The 6,322-nt window shown below is 36.6% G+C and overlaps 1 pseudogene; it reads right to left on the minus strand.

Annotated features, from left to right (window-relative positions):
- Window positions 1-289: 289 nt before the first annotated feature.
- The window catches only part of LOC102850909, a 36,976-nt pseudogene continuing 30,943 nt past the window's right edge, over window positions 290-6,322 (minus strand).

Here is a 6,322-nt window from a genome sequence, read left to right on the forward strand (position 1 = left end):
ACATTATAACATTTTCTACAATAGCCAAAAATGTGGAAACAACCAAAATTATCATCAACACAGAATGGAAAAGCAAAATATCATCTGTACATACAAGAGAAGAGTATTCCGCAATTAAGAAGTTTGAAATAAGTGAATGAAACAACATGCATAGACCTTGGGACTATGCTAGAAGAAGTGTCAGCCTCAAAGGTGTAAACACTGCATCATTCACTTACACAAAATAAATCACATCAAGAACACAAAGATATTGTGTTTACCAGAGGGAGGAGGAGTGAATATTTCTTGCTTAAACAACATTAAGTTTCTCTTGTCCAAACAGAATGGAGACTTGAGACCCCTTGAGAACATCCCAGACATTGACAGTGTCATCCTTGTAGCCAGCAAACAGCAGGTGACCACTGAGGGAGTAGTCCATGTTGGATGCTGCAAATATGACACTCGCAACCTCCCTGTCTGCCTGGAGGTCATAGAGCCGACATGTGGCATCATCTGATCCTGAGGTAAAGGCATCACCACTCAGGTAATACCAAACACTATTGATGTCAGACTCATGTGTTTCAAAGACCTGCACACACTGGCCAGAGCGCATGTCCCACACCATGCACGGATTTCCTGTCACATCCCCCAGACACAAAGATGTTTCCAGTTTCTAAAGGAGCCAGATCCAAGCAGAGGACATCATTCCAGAAATATTGTTTTAAATGTGCTGTAAGAAGGCTGTGTTTGTTGGTTTTTGGTAGAAGAAAATTCTAAATCCAATTAGAAAAACTTGTTTTAAAAATTGTGTTTTAAGGTAAAAAGGGATCTATTTATTGTCTCACTTCTTATTGTCTTTTTGCAGCTAGAACATTTTTGATTGTGCTAACTGATTATAAGCAAAGCACAGATATTCATAAAGGGATAAAACCCTTTTTTCTTTGATTTAAGTGATTATGGATATGCTAACATTTGAACATAAAATTTTTTTTTCACTTCAGGGAAAAGACTGAATACTGTTTGTGGTACAAATACTTCTCAGAGCAGCCAAGGCCTTTCTACTTGGGAACACAAAACAGTGGGGGAAAACTCTACGAGTGGAAACATTTAACCTTGCATTACAAGTATAAATTAATATATATGTTAATTGATTTTAAAAAGACCATTAAGTTTATAACAATAGAAGTTTGCAAAAGGATAACAAAATGGCTATAAGTTCCTTGATTTTCAGTGTTGTGAAGTAGTCTATTGTGTGACTATGCCACAGCTTCTCTATCCATTCATTTGTGGATGGACACCAGGATTGCTTCCAACTCTTTGCTCTTGTGAGCAACACAGCAATAAACATGGGTGAGCATATATCTGCTTGAGTGGTTTCTTCAGTTCTGGTTTATTTAGGGTATATTCCCAGTAGTAGAATTGCTGGGTCAAATGATAATTCTATTTCCATCTTTTTTGAAAGCACCAGACCGCCTCCAGAGTGGTTGCACCGTGTTACACTCCCACCAACAGTGAATACGAGTTCCAATTTCTCCACAGCCTTTGCAGCATTTGTTTCTTGCTGCTTTGTACAGTCCAGAATAAAAGGTTCATAACAACATGTCCTGGGGGTGGGAGGAGATAGGAAATTGTGCAACAATGAAAGAATCATTTTAAAGGCAAAAGTGATCTGTGGGGAGGGATCAGGGGGAAGGGAGGAAAATATGCAACAATGAATGAATGGAAATTCAAGTGTTGTATAAACTTTCATTAAAGTCTCAATAAAAGAATTAAAAACCAAAAGAAAATTAGTATATAACTTGAAAAATGTAGTCAATATCTTGAAATTCTTTTCATCACAATAGCTTGAAAAACAATATGGTTGTTTTGATGTCTTTGGTCAAAATATTTCCAAATGGTACAGCACTGTCTAAGTGGTATAGCTCTGCTTTGTCCATTTGTTGTACAGAGGTAGCTTGTGGTTACTGTGATGCTAAACACTGTGACAGTGATGTATCAAATATGATAATGGTTACCCATGGTGTATAGTTTTTGTTGGAGCTCCTCAATTAAAACAGACTTGGAAGCAGGAGTGGCATCCACTTCCGAAATAGCCTGCCTCCAGAAACTCTATGAACATGGAGAAACGATAAAAGTTATACAAGTGTCCAGGTCCTTCATTGTCTACAGCTTGATGGCACTTAAGAACAACCATATTAACAGACTATTAATGAAGTGATTTATATAATTTCCCCTTTACCCCCATCTAGCAAAGGAATTCAGAGTCTAGATTTGTTTAACTAGGACAAATGGAAAACCTTGGGAGGAAGCAGAACACAGAGCCACAGGAGTACAAGAGGCATTGGCTATAGGATGTGTCAAGAACATCCCTGTGAGTGTGAAGGCTGTCTGCTCTAGGAGGTTGCTGGGTATTACTATTACAACACAGCATCTTATACGTATTTTATGTTGAAGTCACTGTGGTATCGATGAACAATTCATAAGTGATCCTCCAGTAGAGTTCCAATGCTCTAAATCTTTCAGCTGAAAACTTCCCCCCTTTCTCTTAGGGAGCCACTGGTGGATGCAAATCACCAAAGAGGCAAATGCAACCTTTGCACAACCCTCTATGGACTAACAGTTCTCATTCTTATTAAGCTCAGTGACAGCTTAATAGGACTGAGTTGTACAGTATTCACTTAAGGTTTAGATATTTTACCTTTGCCTGATGAATTCACTTTGCTCAACCTTTTTGAATATGTAGAGCAAATATAGCAATGGTTATGTTCCCAAATAATTTTAAGAAATTTATGAGAAGGTGATTAATTTGGTTTCATAATAGTTTATTTTCTTCATGTAAACAGAAAGGTCTCAGAATTGATAGTCCTGTTGGCCACAGAAACCTTGGTCTTTACGTAATTATGGATACAAAGAGACAGTTCATCTTAATCCAGATACAACAATTGAATATATGTTACTCAAACTCAATTTTGTCTTCTGAATAATTTTAAATATTTTTTCAGATATTTCAGTACTTAATGGCAAATTTTAATTGTTGTGGACTTTTTCCCATATGTGACACTCTACTTATTACTATGACTCTTTATCAATAACAACCCACCAGGATTCCAATATTGGGAATGCATTTGTGTTCCACTCATTGGTAAAACTAAAGATTGTCATGAGAAAAACACATCATGCTGCCTTCAGCATGGTACTGGTACAGTAACAAACACAAAGATCAATAGAATAGAATTGAGAACGCAGCTCATCTCCTTATGGCCAACTGATTTTTGACAAGGAGATGAAATCAGTTAAGTACAGAAATAAAAGCCTGTTTAATAAATGGTGTTGACAAAATTGGAAAACTATCTGTAGAAAACTCAAGCAAGACCCATACCTCACACCAGACAGAAAACAAACAAACAAAAACACAAAAAAACCAAACCAAAAAACAGCTCAAAGTGGATCAAGGACTTAGGACTAAAACCAAGGACTATAAACTTCATCAGATAAAAGTTTGGGAGAATTTCAGAAGCCTTAAACTACAACTCAATGGTCTCCCAAGTATCTTGAAAAACCTACAACCGGGAGAGAATAAATTAGATGAATGGGACTTACTAAAAATTAAATCCCTGTGTACCTTGAAAACTTCTCCAACAGAGTCAAAAGTAAAGCTATAGACTGGGGAATAAAAATATTTGGTAATGACATGTCTGAAAAGGGACCTATATCAAAAATTTATAGACTACTTCAGCACCTCAACAAGATAAAGGTAAACAACTCAATAATAAAATGGACACAAGATACAAACAGACACCACACTGAAGAAGACTTTCAGATGGCAAACAATCACATGAAAAAACATTCACAATCCCTTGTTCTAAGAAAAATGTAAATCAAAACAACTATTAGCTATCACCTCACCCCAGTAACAATATCAAAGTTCAACAGAGTAGTAAACAACAAATGTTGGAGAAGTTGTGGAGAAATTGGAATCCTTATTCATTGCTGGTGAGAGTAAAATGGTGTAAGCATTCTGGAAGGCAGTATGGTACTTTCTCAAAAAGTTGGAAATAGAAATACCATTTGATGCAGTAATTGCACTACTGGGAATGAATATACCCTAAAGAAGCTATAGTTGCACCCAAACAGATATATGTACACCCATGTTTATTGCTGTGTTGTTCACCCAAGTGCCCAACAAGAAATGAATGGACAGAGAAGCTGTGGTATAATGACACAATGGAATATTACACAGCACTGAAAAACAAGGAACTCATAAAATATTATACAAAATGGGTGAACCCGGAGGATATTATGATGAATGAAATATCTCAGTCACAAAAGGACAAATACTACATAATGCCACTGTTCTAAAACAGGACTGACATGGGAGTTTTGGGAAAACTAAGAAAAAGAAGGCATAAATAAAGAAAATTTCATTGGAATAGATGAGAGAGAGAACTGTTTAAAAGGAATATATAATTAGACATTATTTGTATGACAACAGTCTAGAGTAAGAGGTGAATATCAAAGTGGACTGGGGGGAGTAGGAGGAAATTGTGCAAAAATTAATGCATTTTAAAAAGAGAAAAGTGAATGGAGGTAGTAGGGAGGAAAATGTGCAAAAAATGAATGAATAGAAATCCACGTTGCCTGTAAACTTTTGTTAAAATCACAATAAAAAATATTAAAAAAACAGTAAAAACAAAAATACGCATCAAATGTCTCATAATATTTTATGTGATTTGTTTGGGAGTCAAGCAAACTTGATCACATTTCAAATTAATAACTCTGAATTTCTTGTTACACTGATAATCCCACAAGTTCAGAGAAAGTGAATCTTCCACCCTTTTAAAGGGTGAGTTAGAAAGTAAAGGGATCTGTTCCAGCTAGCTATTGAACTCCTAAAATTTTTCAGACCAAATATAAGCTCTATATGCACATTCTGTCAGAATGAGCAATACTTAGCAGGTTTCTTACAATTCTTAAAGGAAGTAAATGTCATTCAGTGGATTATGCAGGTTTTATATGTAAAAAAAATGTATTAGAAGTGACTTTAGACTACCTTCTAGATATAATTAATCTTTTCTTAGTCTACTTGTAGGAGGAAGATCTCTGCTCTAGACTTCACAAAGTATGTACAAAAATTAAGTTCATTAAATCACCCTTGTCTTTGAGCTGTGGTGCTGGGGAAGAGTACTGACTATGCCATGGAATGTTAGGAAAACAAACATGTTTGTCTAGAGAGGCTGCTCCTTGGAGGCAAGGATTCTAAGGTGTTGTCTGACATACTTTGGACGTGTTGCAAGGAAAGACTAGTCCTTGGAGAGAGGCATTATGCTTAGGAGTGTGAAAGGACAGCACAAGAGAGGAAGAACCTCAATGAAAAGGATTGATTCAGTGACTGGGCTAATGGAGATAGGTGTGTCAGAGACAATAAGATTTTATAGAGCAGAGTTTAGGGCTGTTGTACATAGGATCCCTATGAGTCACAGGTGACTCGACAGCACATAACAGCCACAAAGCACTCATATCTTTGTAAGCTAGATATGAGACAGTGCTCGGCTGCTTTCTTGACCAACACCACTACAGGAACGTACATGTGCACCTCAAGCATATATCCCCAAGCAAAAAGCCAATGCTTCCATTAAATACTGAATGTTTGCTGACTGCTTTGATGACCCACAGAGAAGGAAATTCCAATGACTATAATGGCATGGAAAAAAAGTATAATTTCCTATTTAATATTTCCTTTCAGTAATTTTTACAGTAGATACATTCATTCTTCTCTTATTTTATTTTCTTTTTTTGTTTTTTACTTTGTGGTTGTAAAGACATTATTGAATTACCGTGGTATTTGTAGTGACACATGGTGACTGAAGAGACATATTGCAACATTAATTAGTATAACTTTTAGCTGTGAATATAGTAGTTTTAAACTAGGAGTCAAACAAATCTGGCCTATTGTTTGTTTTTAGGAACTAAAAGGTTTGAGCACACAGCCATGCTCGTCCATTGATGTACTGTAACAAATTAATCTGTTTTGGAGAGGGTGAAGTCAAGTCTGTCCTTGGAGGCTAGGATTTTGAAGCTCTGTTTTATTTACTTTGGGCACGTGGCCAGGAGAGATTGGTCCTTGGAGGACATCTTGCTCGGAAGGATGAACAGACAGCACAGAAGAGGAAGACCCCAGATAAGACGGATTGATACAATTACTGGGGCAGTGAGGTTTGGTGTGATGGAATTATTGAGACTGGCTCAGGACAGGGAAGAGTTCAGAGCTGCTGTACATAGTGTTACTATACATAGCAGGTGATTAAATAGCACATAACATATTTTGACAGGTTTGAAAGCAGGC

Source organism: Elephantulus edwardii, unplaced genomic scaffold (genome assembly GCF_000299155.1).
Source record: "Elephantulus edwardii isolate Elephantulus edwardi_28Jun2011 unplaced genomic scaffold, EleEdw1.0 scaffold00158, whole genome shotgun sequence".
Classification (NCBI taxonomy): domain Eukaryota; kingdom Metazoa; phylum Chordata; class Mammalia; order Macroscelidea; family Macroscelididae; genus Elephantulus; species Elephantulus edwardii.